Here is a 15,886-nt window from a genome sequence, read left to right as displayed (position 1 = left end):
CACATTTTATTTACCCATTTATCCATCAGTGGACTCTGGGTTGTTTCCACCTTTTGGCTACTGTGAATAAGGTTGCTGTGAGCACTGGTGCACAAATAACTGTTCGAGATCCTGCTTTTAATTCTTTAGGGTGTACGCCCAGAAGTGGAATTGCTAGGTCATATGGTAATTCTATGCTGAATTTATACTCCTCACTGGCAATAAAAGAGTTTCTGTCATTTCACATAGTTACCATAGATTTCAGATTTTTGCTAATCTGCTAGATGAAAACTGATAACTCAGTATTGTTGGAATTTGCATTTCCCTTATTACTAGTGAGGCTAAGCAACGGTTCATGTTTAAAGGCTTTTTTATTTTTCTGCAAACTTCCTATTGATATCCTCTGGCCATTTTTCTACTGATTACTGGCTGTTTCCTTACAGCCATCTAGGAACTCCTTATATACGTGGGAGATTAGCTGTTTGTGAAATGATTTAGAAATATTTGTCCTAGTTTGTCATTTGTCTTGTGACTTTGCTTACCACTTTTTACACTGAAAAAAATACTGACTATTTTTAGAGTTGAAATTATTTATCTTTTTTTTGGTGCCTGTATTTTGAGTCACAGTTAGAAAGGGCTTCTGAGTTCCAAGGTTATAAAGGATACTGTCTATATTTTCTTTTAGTACTTTAATGGATGATTCTTCTTTTTAACCTTTCACTTCTAGACCACCTTTTTGGAGTTATCTGGAATACAGTGAAAGATACAGATTCTCTGTATCATTTCAGATGGCTACTGAGTTGTCCCCAAAACATTTGTTACAAAGTCCTCCCTTACTCCATCCATTTGAAATATCATCTTTACCATGTACTAATTTTAGGATGCATTTTGGACTGTGTATGAGTCTCTGTTCTTTTCATTTTGTCATTCCGTATTCACACCAGACCACCACACTGTTTTAATTATTGAAGTTTTATATGGTACTTTAATACACAGCATGAACAATAACTGCTCTTCTTTATCAGAATTTTTCTGGCTGGATGTCATTTTTATTTGTATCATGTTATATCTGTAAATTAACTTTGGTGGAATTGACATCATGATGTTGAGTCTTCTAACTTAACACATTCTTTGTTTTCACTTTTGTATCCATCAGGAATTATTTAAAAATTTCCTCATAAATATTATACATGTTTATAGTTAAGTTTCTTGGTAATTTGACTTCTGTTATTTTTATAAATATTTATACTTTACACTTTGTCATTTTTATACTTTATTAAGGCAATTTATTTCTGATATTTTCTACTAACTTACTGAGCTAATTTATTGTTTGCAATAGTTTTTTTTTTTTCTTAGAAGATTCTCTGGGGTTTTACAATTAGATAAACATGAGATCTACAAATACTGATAGTTCTTAGACCTTCTTTCCTATTTATACCTCTATTTGTCATATCAAATTGCACTGCTTAATGCCTCCAGGAAAATATTAACTGTAATAGTTAAAGGGGATCTGTATCAAGTTCTGTAATTCCATATTTCTTGAATTACCTATTTCAGACAGTATCTATTGATTTCTATCATAAAAAATTAAGACTTTTGCTTAAACACACTATCTTGCTTCAATGTACTGTTTCATGACTATCTTTTGATTAGTCATGTTATCTTTTACTGCCAAATAGTAACCTTTAATTAAGTCTTACATACTTTGTTAGACATTTATTCTAAAAGAGCAAGTATTATGATTATATAAATGCTATGCTATAAATGCTATAAATAGCATTTATAGCTACTATAAATGCTACTATATATAAAATAGCATTTATAGCTACTATAAATGCTATTATATAAATGTTAATAAATGTGCCACTAATTTTTGCTGCTCCAAAGAGAATGTCCAATTAACAACGACTTGATTCCTTTCAAATTTGCCTCCAGCCTCCTTCAACCTCTTCTAGGTCACACTTCATTGTTACTCTGTCTTATGGCTCATGTTATTCTCTTTTGAAAATTCCTTGATGTCTGAAGTAACCCCTCAGATAATATTTTCATATGGGATGTATGAGTGGTGTATTTTTTGTGTCATTGCATAATAGGAAATGTTTCTATTTTATCCTTGTGCTTTACTGATTATTTGGCTGGGTATATAATTCAAGGACCACAGTCAATTTCCATCAGAACTTTGAATGCTTTGCCACCTTGCCTTTTAGAGTTTCCTGTTGCTACTGGAAAATCTGATACCAATTTGATTTTCATCCCTTGGCATGTGGCCAGTTTTTCTTCCTCTCTTGGGAAGTTTTTAGACTTTTCTATTAGTTCTTTGGAATTCTGACATCGTTCATCAATTTGGATCCAGGGGTGGTTTTTGTTGCTGTTGTTCATCCACCTATTTAACCCTCAGCAGATAGTTTTGATATGAAGACTTCTAACTTTTTTCAACTCACAACAACTGTGTAAAGTATTATTCCCAATTTACAAATAAAGTTTAGAGAGATAAACCGATCTGTCCCAGGTCACTGCCTGGTTTCTCCACTGTGTTATACTCAGTGACTTAAAATATACCTGAATGCCATACTTGAGATTACTCTTGGCACAAAATATAAAACACTTTGGTTTTAGATTTAGAAAGCTAAAACCAAAGTTAGCTGTTGCCTTGAAAGTTTGGTGTTCATGACAATAAATGATTAATAAATGGATAAGTTCATATTTGTAAGTTCTATTTACTATCTTTAAAAATGAGAAATACTTGAATAGTTACATCCCCATGGGACCCTTCCCTGACTATACTTCAAGAAAATCACTTCTTCTGTAGGGCCTTAAATGTGAGAAGGAAGTAGAAGTAGTAGAAATAGGATTTGCTGGAGAAAGCAACAGGATTAATAGAATTTGGGGCTTCTCTTCTAATCAAACCTTCCCTGTTGGTAGAGGGAAAAGGTAGGCTAAAATATATATTATATATGTCAAGAATTCATAGCTGATTTTTAAAAAATGAATTAGAACAAGAAACCGATAGAGGCAAGACCACATGCTCTCAACATGTGACAGATCATCAAGAATTTATGAGTCATAATGTTTTCAAGCCAGGCTCCCCAAGGTCATGGTGCAAACCAGTGGTAGAGTAAATAATAAGTATTTTTTCTTAAATATCAAATTCCTTTCCCATCATATCAACTGAAGACATTTCCTTGCCTCATTTCTCCATAGGCAGTCAGGAAAGTTGCCATGACTAACAAGGAAAGCACCAAATTCCCTTTCATCATACTGAGCTTTTTGAGCCCTAAGTAATATGAGCTAGAGTCTCCCACTCCAACTGGTGGTCAGCCCCCTGACTAGACACGTGCAGAAAGAGGAGATGTTGTCTACTCAGAGCCAAAGGATCATAAATCCAAAGACCACTGGTAGTCATTCTGGTATTATTATGGGCGGAATTCTCTATTGGATGGAATAAAACATAGTGTCATGATACACAACCAAGATATTCTATACCAGGGTCCCTGAGTCTCGGCACTATTGAAATTTGGGGCCAGGTAATTCTGTTCTGTGGGAGGCTGTCCTGGGCATCGCAGAATGTTTTGCAACACCCCTGGCCTTTACTCACTAGGTGACAGCTGTGAGAACGACAAACGTCTTTCAGATGTGCCAAACGTCCCCCCTGGTGGGGAAAACTGCCCCTGGTTGAGGACCACTCATATGCACAGATTCAACAGAAAACGTTTTTTAGTAAATAACTCTGGAAAATACATAATAAGTTTTCTAAAATACATTCTGCTTTTCACACTGAAGTCTTTGAAGAGTATGTGTTAAAACATAAACATTTCAGGCTCTGGAAAGAGGCAAAGAATCTTTATATAAATACAGTGAACTGTTGGGACCATAAGATTGCAATGCTGAATGAAATACACAAAATAAAATTCTGTGTGTGGCAGGAGAAATAATTTTCTGAGCAGATTATTAATCTCAGCCTGTGTTACTAATAACACAAACACGTGATTAATCTTTCTATTCATGCCTTTATGCTACATGATGTCTAAACATGATTTGAAAAAATATACTCTTACTTTGAAAATAGAACAACTATTTGTAAAGATGATTCAGTCAGCAGGATGCTCTGTTTGGCGCTCCCTAAATTCTATTTTTGTTGAGAGGAGCGGCTGCCTTAAAAAAGAGACACTGAACTTTAGAAAGTGTTAAACCAGTTTTGCTGCACATTTTTGCTTGAATAAATTTGCTTAATGGTCATAACTTATGCCCTGAAAAACAACCTTGTGCCAATTGTTTGGAAGGTGAATGAAGGAATTACTCAGTGGAACCAGGAGGCTGAAATAGACAACTTCCAGAGAAGCACTTGAAGTTTTTGACTGTTGCCCAATACTGATATTGACAATGGAATGTTGCCTAGGATGCCTATAAAAGGAATTTTCTGTTATTTTAACACTGACCCAATCTATCTTTCCTAGATGGGAGTGCAGGGGGGTGGGGTGGTGAGGAAGCAATAAAATGTAAAAGGTTCCTAGTGAAAGAAGGGGAATCTTTAAGTGAAAATGGCTATTTGTTAAGTTCAAAGCTACATCAAGCTTTCGAAGAGCATTAGTTCCTTACATATAAAAAAGTGGATGCATATGCATATAAAAGTATACACATATATAACATACATACATATATATATATATATATATATATACATACATACACACACACGGGTGTGTATATATTTCATCACTTTAACAATACCTAGTGCTGAAAAACCACCATTACAGAGCACCATGGAAGATGGACACTGTTTAATTTGTGGGGTAATGGGATTGTGAGTAAAACTGTTCTACCTGTTAATTAATACTTCGATAGCACTTCCGTAGTGTGATATCTGCTAAGTCAGTGGGTCAGTCAATTCATCAATCACCCAGTTGGCCTCAGAGGGCCTGCAGGTCTGTAGGAGAACAAGGGTCCTGCGCTTCCTGAAGGAACATGTGTCCAAAGCTTATTTGGGAAAAAACCCACCAACCCAGGAATCAGGATTAAAAGTCTCTTCTTTGGCTGGCATTTCGGAACATTTATTAGAGACTCCTTTTTAGAGGAGGGATAAACAAGGAATATGTATGTTCCCCAAGAGAATGGAGAAACACAAAAGGCACCTTTCTAATAGCAGGACAAAGAAGATGAGAAGCAAAGTAAGGAAGAAAGCCAGCGCGAAATGAAAGGAAGGGGTGCCTGACAGAAGAAGTTCAAGGCTGTGATAAACTCCAAAGATTCCATTTTCAGTCCTCTGCCCTGCCTAACCTGTTAGAAAGGGAAAGGGCATCCTTTCTTTTCTCTCAGCTCAGAAAACAGAAAATTCAAAAGGAAACTTGAAATGTAGCAGCAGCAAAGATTATACTCCTTCTTTCATAATATAGTAGCTTCAAGTGAAGCCTTGTGAAGGAAATCCAGAAATGTTCCTAAAAATAAATAAATTTCCTTGAGATGCTCTTGCACCAAGGAAAGTAGACAAAGGCAACAGTGTGTTTGATATTGGTCTTTCAAACTAGAGCTGTCTGAGAACCCTTCAAGCTGTCTTCTGCAAGCCAGGAAGGGAGAGCACCTCACTTCCCCGCCCCCGGGAGGTGGAGGACAAGGGAGGAAGGTGATTCACCTTCATCTCTTAACCCTGCTCCCTCTGCTCGTTCACACCCACTCATCACTGCTGCAGCAGAATGCAAGGAATTTGATTCTCTCTGGAAACCCCAACTAAAATGCATCTGTTGGGGCTTCCCTGGTGGCGCAGTGGTTGAGAGTCTGCCTGCCGATGCAGGGGACACGGGTTCGTGCCCCGGTCCGGGAAGATCCCACATGCTGCGGAGCGGCTGGGCCCGTGAGCCACGGCCACTGAGCCTGCGCGTCCGGAGCCTGTGCTCCGCAACGGGAGAGGCCACAACAGTGAGAGGCCCGCGTACAGCAAAAAAAAAAAAGCATCTGTTTTACACACCTCTAATATCCTAGGTGTGAAATGCTAACTATAAATATATGAAGGAACAGATGTAAAATGTTTTTTAAACTAAAATGTGCTATGCAAAGTAGAGTTATTAATATCAGGAATAACCCACCTAAAAACCTGATAAATGAAAGTTTAACTCTGCCTCTTATTGTTAGTGGGAAATGCTTCTGAAAGAAACCCAAAGATGCAGCACATTTTCTGTGTGTTCATGTCTTTGGTGATTGTTTTCAGTCATGCAGTCATCTGGATATTCAGCCATGTAATCGATTATCCACATCTATAAATAACTTTAAAAAATCTTTAGGTCAACAGAATTCTCGCTGGTCCTCCCATACCTCCTACCACTCCCACCCCATCTCAACCCACCACTTTCTCTACACGATTAGGTTAAGAGTAGATTCCATCTTTGACTAAAAAGAGAACAATGCTCAGATTCCCTCTTGAAAATACTTTGTGAATCAAACAAACAAATATTTCAGGAAAAGCAGAGTATAGCCTATGACCTACCAGTTTTTTACTGTTATAAACCCTCCCCAAACTTAGCGGCTTAAAACAACAATCATTTATTAGCTGATGATTCTGACACAGCAATGTGGACTGGGTTCAGCAGAGCAGTTCTGCTAGGCTCATCAGGGCTCACTCATTCACCTTTGGTCAGTGGGCAGGTGGTGCCGGGGCTGCTTGGTCTAGGATGGCCTTACTCACATGTGGCTTATTGGTGCTCACTGTAGGCTGGAGTGAGAAGCTCACTGGGTCAAATGTCTCCAGCAAGATAGCCTAGGCTCACGGCAATTTCTGGATTCCCAGGGCAGCAATAGAGAAAGCCCTGACAGGCAAGTACTCTTCAAGCCTCTACTTTGGTCAAAGGAAGTTCAGTAGCCAAGTCCATATTCAAGAGGTTGAGAAATAAACACTTAATAGGAGATGATGACAAGTCATATTGCAAAAGCATGTGCACAAGGAATGAGAAAAGATTTTGGCCATTTTCTGCAATTTACCACATATGGTTACTGGCGTATTTTTTTTTAATGGAGGCTAGAAGGCCATTAGAAGTTCTTTCCGGCCAATCTCCCATCAAAAGATTGAATCAACAATGTATCCTAAGTGGTTTTCCAATCATTGCTGTGATTATTGTAAATCCCTTACTTATAATAAAATGTGATTGTATCTACATAACGTCCATAATAAAATGTGATTGTATCTACATAACGTCCAGCTATTTGTCTCAGCTCTACCTGTGAGACAAGACACATGGACCAAGCAAGGTCTCACTTTCACATGACATCCCTTCTGACGGGAAAGATGGCTGCCTTGGCCCTTGGGCTATCCCTTTTACAGGCTGTTCATCTCAGGTCCTTCCACTGTTTTAAACTGGATATGGTTGTAACACCTTAAATACTCTACTTGCTCTCCTCCACCTTTGCCTCAGCTTGAAAATCGGATGCCCACCTAAGCCAAAGCAGTAGGCCAGATGTGATCCACCAGCATGCAGAAAAGGGGACTGTCCTTTTCTTCAACCCACATTCTTTACTTCCATTAAGGAAGCCTTCGATCACTCGTTAACTTAGATTGTACGGGCAGCCACAAGTTTCCCCAACCTATATACAGATACTGCTGTGGAAGAAGATACAGATCCGTATATTCTTATTAAATTTCATTTTACTATATTGACCCCATTTTTCCCTATTGCTGAGTCCTTTCGGGATCCTTATAATGGCTTGCAAAGTGTTTTGATGACACAGATGAAATCCATGAATTCAGTCAATGTGCTTTCTGGATTTTAATTCAAGTGTTGGATAAACTACTGAAGAGAACAGCGTTGAGGACAATATTCTAGGGGAGGCCACTAGGAACTTACTTTGCAACTAACCGGCACCAAGACAATTGGTCTAATGGTGCCGCCATCTTTTGTCTACCTTTTATGTGTCTACCTCACTCCAGTGTGGAGCAGTGAAAACTTTGTCAACTTCATCACTAAAATCTAGTTACATGGTGTCTATCTCATTCTTTCGTTCACCAGACTAGTTAACTTGCCCCACAAGAAGTGAGATCAGTGTGATTCCTGGTGAAAACAACTTCTTTTTACCAAATCTCTGTAAGACAGTCCTAATTATTTCTGAGATTGACATTAATCTCACAAGTCTATATTAAAAACCATGGTACTTACCTGATTTCCTTGTACTTTTCCTGTGCTCCACAGTTTATTCCCCAAAGAACACTGACAATGGGTTCAGATGACTCTTCATTAAGCTGGCTCTCTATCTCCTGGGAAATATATTATTCTTCTACCCTAACAGACCCAGTTATTGCTCATTAGGCAGCTATATGTGCTCTTTGCTTAGCTCAGATATCAAAATGCACATACAAATTCATTACTCCATCCAAGTTGCATTTATTAAACACCTACTATGTCTTAGGCACTGGAGCCTTTAGCTAGAGGGCCATTTGTGAATGAGCGTGCCTAGAAATAAAGCCAAAGAATTGCTTTTTATGCCATGCTTTGGCATTTGGAATTCTATACAGAGTGGAGAGCTGATGACTAATTTCAAAGTAGGAAAGTGATATAATCAAATCTTTAGAGATCTTGAAATAGATCTCTCTAGAAAGAGTTCAGAGGATGATGTAAGGGTGCAAGTGAGAGGACTCTTGTAGTAAACTAAGAGACATATAGTGAAGAGCTGAATTAAAGCAGTGGCAGTGGAGACAAAAATGAGACCCATTCAGCAATGGAATACATTTAAGGATGGAAAGATCTTGACAGCTGATTGAATGAGAGTGAGAAACAAGGTTCTAGGATAACTGTCCTTAGCTTCTGGCTCAATTAATTGGATGAATGGTTGGACATTTACTAAGAAAGGGAATAGGTTATTGATTTTATGTTACCATTTTCCAGGTTACACATATTTTATTAAATTTGAATTATTTTGAGAATTTCCTAGGTAGTCACAATAATTTCCTATGTCTCTTTTTTTCTTACTACTTGGCATCTCTTGTGATTGTATAATCAGGTGAAAATATTCTAGAATATCCTAAAACTCTTGAATTATTTGCCCCTTTAGTATCTCACTTGGTTGATATAGCTTAATATTTTTCTTAGAAATTTTAAAGTCTTTCACTTGACCATCTTCTACCTTCCTCATCCTGGTTACCAAGAATTCACTTTCTCTTAAAGTTTCCATCACATTTACTTTACCAGTAGATTTCTCTAAATCTAAAGAAGATATAGATTACCTCCTTCCTAACTTTCTAGGACATGAAAACCAGCCAGTCTGGAATTTTTCGGATGCTGTGCCTTTTTGCTGAATGAGGTTTAGAGCTGCACTGATGCTTAAAAGTCCGTCATCACTTGCTTATGCGCCTTGCTTTTATGTCAATTTTATGACTTATTTCAAAAGCACATTATCCATTCCCTACACCTGGCCAAGAAGTCTGTGGGATACAATTCTATCACTTATATATCTCGGGGGAGACACTGGATCAGACTTTTAGAATTTCAGGCCGAGAAAGAACTGGAGATCCCACCTACTGCTCCCTTTGCAGTTAAGTAAACTAAAGTCCAGAAAGATTATGTGATTTGTGTAAGCCTGCATAACTGGTTAGTTAGGGGCATAGCCAGGGCTAGGACATATGTCTCCTGACGTTTAGCCAAAATATGTATTATGTTTTTCCCTTGGCAGAAAGTCAGACACTAGGACTTAAGTAAAGAATTTAGGGTATTCCACGTCCAGCACTGCAGGAGCCCAATGACACACTAAGAATATAACATAGGCGTGTATGATTGTGTGATGTTGTGAAGATGTCCTTATATAGTAATAGGTAGATTCTTGGGTACTGATGTAGCCAGCTACATTTTTCAGTCTAAGGAGCCCACAGCTCTTTGACCCAACAGCTTTCTTAGGGGTCCTCAGAGGTTGCACTGACCACCGGAGAGAGCTATGTGAAAACCCATGGTAGCATCGAGAGCTGTGTCCACTCACTGGGTCAGTGATCGTGTACGTTTCCTTTGGCACTGCTTTATCTGGTTCAGGAGTAAACTAAAAGAAAGTGAACCAAGCCCAAGTTTTTATCCTTGTTCATATCTAAACTTGAACCAGTGCTTTGTGGTCAGGTCTGTTTTGGGGGAGTTCCGGAAAGTTCCCTTTTACAAGTGCTCCCTGGAAGCAAGGTACCAACTGTATCTTTGAAAACTTAAAAAAAAAAAAAAAAAAAAAAAAAAAAAAAGTAAAGTAAATAAATAAAAATAGCTCCAATAGAGAGAGGGGTCCCATAGAGCCTGCGCCTGGCAAGGTTTTGTGTAGAACCCATTGAGCCTTCAGCAGGTGGGGGTGACCCACAAGGTGATCCACGTGCCATGTTCCAGCCTGTCACTGGTTGCACTATGAGTATTGCCAAACGAGCTGTCACACCCAACCAGGCTGCAAGGGTGGCTTCCAACCACTGTTCCTGAGGAGAAAGAGCTCCATCTAGAAGATACCAGCCCCCCTGCCTGAAGGAGATGTTATAAGTGACTCTGACAGGAGAGCTATGAGTTGGCCATGCCACTGGAGATCTCAGTCCCCAGAGGGCCAGGAAATAATGTCAGCATCCAGTATCAGGATGTGATGCCAGGAATCATACAGATTGCCCTCTGTTGAAGCTCCTTCACTCTGGGACATTGGAGTATGCTTGTGGGACCAAGAAACACTATGGCATTTCCATGTGCCCTCTGCAAAACAGACAGCAGCCATTGAGTTTCCATCCTTTAAATGTTACTTCCCCATTAGGACAACTGAAATGAAACAAGCCTGGCTCTCTAATACGAAGAATTATCCAGATTTGGGAAGGGGGGAATGTGACACCTCCACCACTTCCCCCACCCTCACCCCGTCACCTAGGACGTTCTTGCTGTAAGTGATTTGGTATTAGAGCCAGTAATTTGAAAGTGAGAGTGGAAGTGGGAAGCTAGGGTCCTCAACTCTTATTTCCTGCTCTGCTGTTGGCTTATAGCCCCATCAAAGGTTCTCCGACAAAGACATCTGAATCCAGATGCCGCAAGCCACCTGCACCATTGGTAAAGGGTTGCAATACAATATTTTTCCTTTTTAAAGTGAATACATCATTTTTTTAATGTTTAAGACGAGAGATAAATGTTTGTTACTCATCCTTCTACCTCACAATAGCGTTTTAGTTCTTTCAAAAGACACAATATGACAATACCATACACATTGCAAATTTATTTCTTCAAGCTTGTTTTAATCTCTAAGGAACTATTGACCACCTCAGGTTTACCAGTAGGCTGCTCCAGGTCTATGTCCACATAACCTGAACTTGTGAAAGTATTGTATTCTTTCATTCTTTCTCAACAGAACTGGTCCTGCCGTTCAAGTTCTTTGAGGCTGTAAGGACAATGCACCCATATATCACATAACTGTAAAATGAAAACTGATTTAGAATATCCACGGAAACATGAGACAGAAGGATAATTTTCCATCCATTGTCACTTTGGGCTTTAGTCCTTTTCATCCTGCGGTCTACAGTATATTTTAGATTCTACCAAGATAGTATCTCAGGGCTGCTAGTGAAATCAACTTGAGCTCAAGGGGCCAGACCTTTCTTTGCTCACTTTGTACTTGAACTTTCCCCAAAATTAATCAGATTAGGTGATCTCAGTGTCAAATACTTTTATTGGCTGGTTGATGCTGACCACCTACCTATAAAGTAGCAGATATCTCTCAAGGCTAGTGACTTTGGCAGCACACTAGTTCTCATCCAATTCTAATCAACTGTGTCCAGAGAACACATGTAACTGATTTTACTTCTCAAGCCAAGGATTTGTGCAAGTCAGAACCACTGAGACAGGACAAAGTATTTAGGGCCATTTGTTCTTAGAAGAGGGTGTGTCATGCAGGCACATCTGCCTTCATGAGCTCTTCCATGGTGCATCCACTCTCCCTGCATCCCACGTGACCACCTGCGTCATTCAAGACCAACTGCTATTTAAAAATCCCCTAAGCCTAGACTCCAGAAGTGATGTCTATGATTGCAAAGTGTGCTCTTGCTATACATTTTGAAAAGAAGGTCATCAAAGGATTTACCTTTTAGAGCACCTCTCTGAAGTCCTGCAGAGAAAGTTTCAAATGGGCTTGTGATTTCCCAGATGAAAGAGATAACAGAAGTGCAAATTATGGCATTAAATGGGAAAGAAGAACACCAGAAGATCAACTGTAGTTTGGGGGGAAATTAAAACTAAGAACAAAGGAAAGGAAATTAAATTCAGGTCTATTCCTTAAAAGGATGGGTTCTGATTTTTGATCTTGAAAAAAAAAGTTTTCGAGGAAAAGCTGTTTCCAGTACTATCCATCTTCTAACCTTTTATAACATCTTTCATCTACTGAATGATTTCGAGGGAAAGAGGGAGTTGATGGTGATGCAGCAATCGTTAGACCTAATATTTAAGAATAACAAGCTTGTTTATATAAAATAATGGCAGTTCTACAAATCTAGGTCAGTGCGAACAAAGAGCAAGAAATATAACTTGCAGAAGTATAACAAAATAGCAGCAACAAATTTATCATTATTATTCTAATGTTACTCTTTTGCCTTTTATCTCCTTTCTAATGATATAATGTTTCAATTCAGGTAGAAGATATAAACTGTGTAGGCATCAGGAGCAGTGCTGTCATAACTGAATTATTTCAAGAATTATTGTGTGGCTCTCCCTCCTTTCCTCTTCTTTTCAGCCTCTCTGGGGAATTCCAGGAGGGACCCTGTTATATGTAGTGGAGTGATAGTTTAGGCTGCAGGCTGGCTTTGCAAGAGCGTTAGGAGTCAATGCCCTCATTAATGAAAATTGAGACCATTTCCCTGAAAGCATTTGCCTAGGAAAAATAAAAAAATTTTTTAAAATTCAGCATTGGTCTTAACAAATGGAAGGAAAACACAGTTTGCCCTAGCGGTCAGAGCACAGGGTTGCGAGGCCGAAGACCCATTCCCCTGCCTCTGTTTTCCCAACAGTAACGCAGATAATATCACCTGCCCTGGGTCTCTCCAAAGTGCAAAGAAATTAAATAAGGTAAAAAAAAGTAATGATTCTCTGGAAAATTTTAATTAACATACAGTTAAGAAGGGTGAACAGCCATAAGACTTCTGTGTCTGTAAGACTGCAAGCGATCTGTGATGAAGAAACCCATTCTGAATGCTGGAATGACTACAAGTAGCGCCAGCCTTAGGCCAAGTGGGAAGCAATGAGGCATTGTTTTGGGTGTCACTTCTGGAAGGCCTCCTAGTGAGCGCCGCTCATTCCACTCTGCCCCGCCACAAACAGATGCAGCAGAGTATCTCCCACTCATCGGCCACCACTTGTCCCTGTTGCCCTTTAAAGCTGTGTTTTTCTCATGACTCTTCAAAGCAATTTGAAGATGTCGTGATAATGGTTTCACATGTCATTCTCACCCGGCCCTTTTTTTGCATCTTAACATGGAACAGTGTCTTAATCCATAACAATGACTCTAATGACAGAGATCTTGGGTTCCTATTCATTCATTCATTACTGTGTTCTTCAAGTTTTTGATCATTGATTCAACAAATATTTATTGAGTGTTGACTATGTGGCCAGGTAATGTGCTAAAGTCAGAAATGGGACTGAGAACGAGAGGAGCATGGTCCGGGCCCCCATTAAGCTGACTTGGAAATAGACGTCCAGATAGAGACGGTCCATCCGTGTGATGCAGGCTTTGCCAGGGCAGCCTGCGATGCTGTGGGAAGTCTCTAGGTCTCGGGACAGGCTGTTGTGGGAGGCTCTGGGGGCAGTGTGTAGGCTGGATGCCTACTACCTAGGAGAGTGATGTATTCATCTATAAATAGGGCTGGTTTTGTTCAGAAGAAACTAACTGGGAAACGAGAAAAAGTAGTGGATTGGGAGTCCAATGCCCTAAGTGGAGTCTCAGTTCTGCTTGACCAATTATGTGTCTCTGGAGAATTCACTCAACTTTTCTGAGCCTCAGTTTCCTCCTCTGCAAAAAAACAAGGGCAGAATAGGTGACTTCTGTAGTCTTTATCAGTTTTATACTTTTACATCAAAGTATTTGTCTAATACCTTAGTTAACCCTTTCAAGTCTGAAGTCCAAAATGCAGTTTTCCCTGAATATTTCCAAAGGGTGAAGTTCATTGCCTACCTATTTTTTCCAGTAAATTTATTTCTCGGCCACTGGTCACTGCTGTACTTGTAATTTTCTTGGGAAATCTGATGTAAGGGCCTTGCTCGAGTGAATATAACCCTGGGTTCTCTGTTGCTGTCCCACAGGCACTGAAGAATAGGCTGATAACCAACCTGGGAAGCTTAACACAGCCAAGCTCTTCCTGTCAGATGTCTCATCATATCAGGATCCGAATGCCTAGGTCCATTGCACATGGCAAATTTAATGAACCTAGCCAAGGGGTGGGAACTGTGAAACATTAAAGGAAATAATAATTCTAAAACAGAAAACCACACTTTGTCATGCAAACTTTCCTTGTTATCCAGCTTTAAAAAACATGATCCTAATAGAACCAAATCAAAATGACAACTCCTCTCAGGCCTATCATTATAAAAAAGGAAAGGCACTTTAGATGTCATTTGATCCAATGCCTACACTCCAGAGATGAGGAAATTGAGGCTCAGGTAGGATAAAATGTTTTGGCCAAGAACCCTCAGCTGGTTGGAAGCAGGCCAAGACCAGATTTCAGATTCTCTAATTCCCAGGCTCTGGGGCTCTCTGTCTCCATCACCTTGTTACCCACCCCAGATTTCACCATTTGTCTTTAAACTGTACATATTCCAAAGCGACCCCAGTCTCTCTTGCAGTTTGCTCTGGTTCTTCACTTCTGGAGAGGAAGGAGGATTTCCTTACTCAACCTTACATTTACCACCACGTCTTCAGGTCACTTAGCACTCACTCTGTGGGTGCCTCCCTTGCTGGACGGCCTCTGTTCCCGGTCTCTGGAAATCCCATTTCTTTTACTGTCTGGCTTTTTCTTTCTTTTTTTTTTTTGGCCTAACAGTGTCCCTGCTTTCAACCAAATGCATCCAAGTTCAACACAAAGCAAGAGTGCTGAAGAACCAGTCAGTTAGGAAAGTTGTTTCCTCACCATATGTTATTTTTTGTGTTTTCAGGCATCTCTTAAGATTTGGATGCCACCTCTGTGGAACAAATGTCAGAGCCATCAGTGGAGTCATGAAGGCCAGAGACAGTCCCCTGTGCTCAGCTGGTAATGCCTTTGGTTGAGTTGGGGCCTGGCCCAGCCCTTTTAATGTTTCCCTGCTCTTAAGAGGGCGTGCTGAAAGACAGGCACGGAAGGTGACCAGCCTGCAGCCTGAGCTACAGCACCAGCTGCCTCCTCTAACAGTGAACGGTCCACCCACAAGAGGGTAAATGAATGCTGCTCCACCTATCTTTTCCACATACAAGGGGCACAGATTTTAATTAAAATGATTTCTGGAAAGTCACCCTCATTTTCTGAGAAAGAGAAAATGTGGCCATGGTTTGCCTTCTCTTAAGAAGATGAAGCAGCAAATACTTGGCACCTACATTACGGAAAGCAAGTCAATAAACTACAACAAGAAGAAGAGAAATGGATGACCATACTGACCCAAGCAGAATAAAGACAGTTTCCACCCCCGCCCCCAAAACACACTTACTTGCAGGAGTTTTTAACTAATCGGGATGCGGACGTTTCCTAAGTACCTATTGAACGACGCTACACCAGCAGTTTTTGTGATATCTGAATTCCAAAATTAAGGTGGATTTACAAGTAGAAAAATGTGGTGCTATCTAAGCAAGAAGAGAAAGCAAGCGGTAATGTATCCCATGCATGCTCTGACACAGTGTTTCCAAAGGCCAGGTCACCCACCTGTTGGTTATTTTAGGAAGGGGGATTCTGGCAGCAGCTGGGACTCTGCCATAAATAACTTGCGCACCAATG

This window comes from Neophocaena asiaeorientalis, unplaced genomic scaffold (assembly GCF_003031525.2).
Source record: "Neophocaena asiaeorientalis asiaeorientalis breed wild unplaced genomic scaffold, Neophocaena_asiaeorientalis_V1.1 scaffold427, whole genome shotgun sequence".
In the NCBI taxonomy this organism is placed as follows: Eukaryota; Metazoa; Chordata; class Mammalia; order Artiodactyla; family Phocoenidae; genus Neophocaena; species Neophocaena asiaeorientalis.
This window is presented reverse-complemented; position numbering follows the sequence as displayed.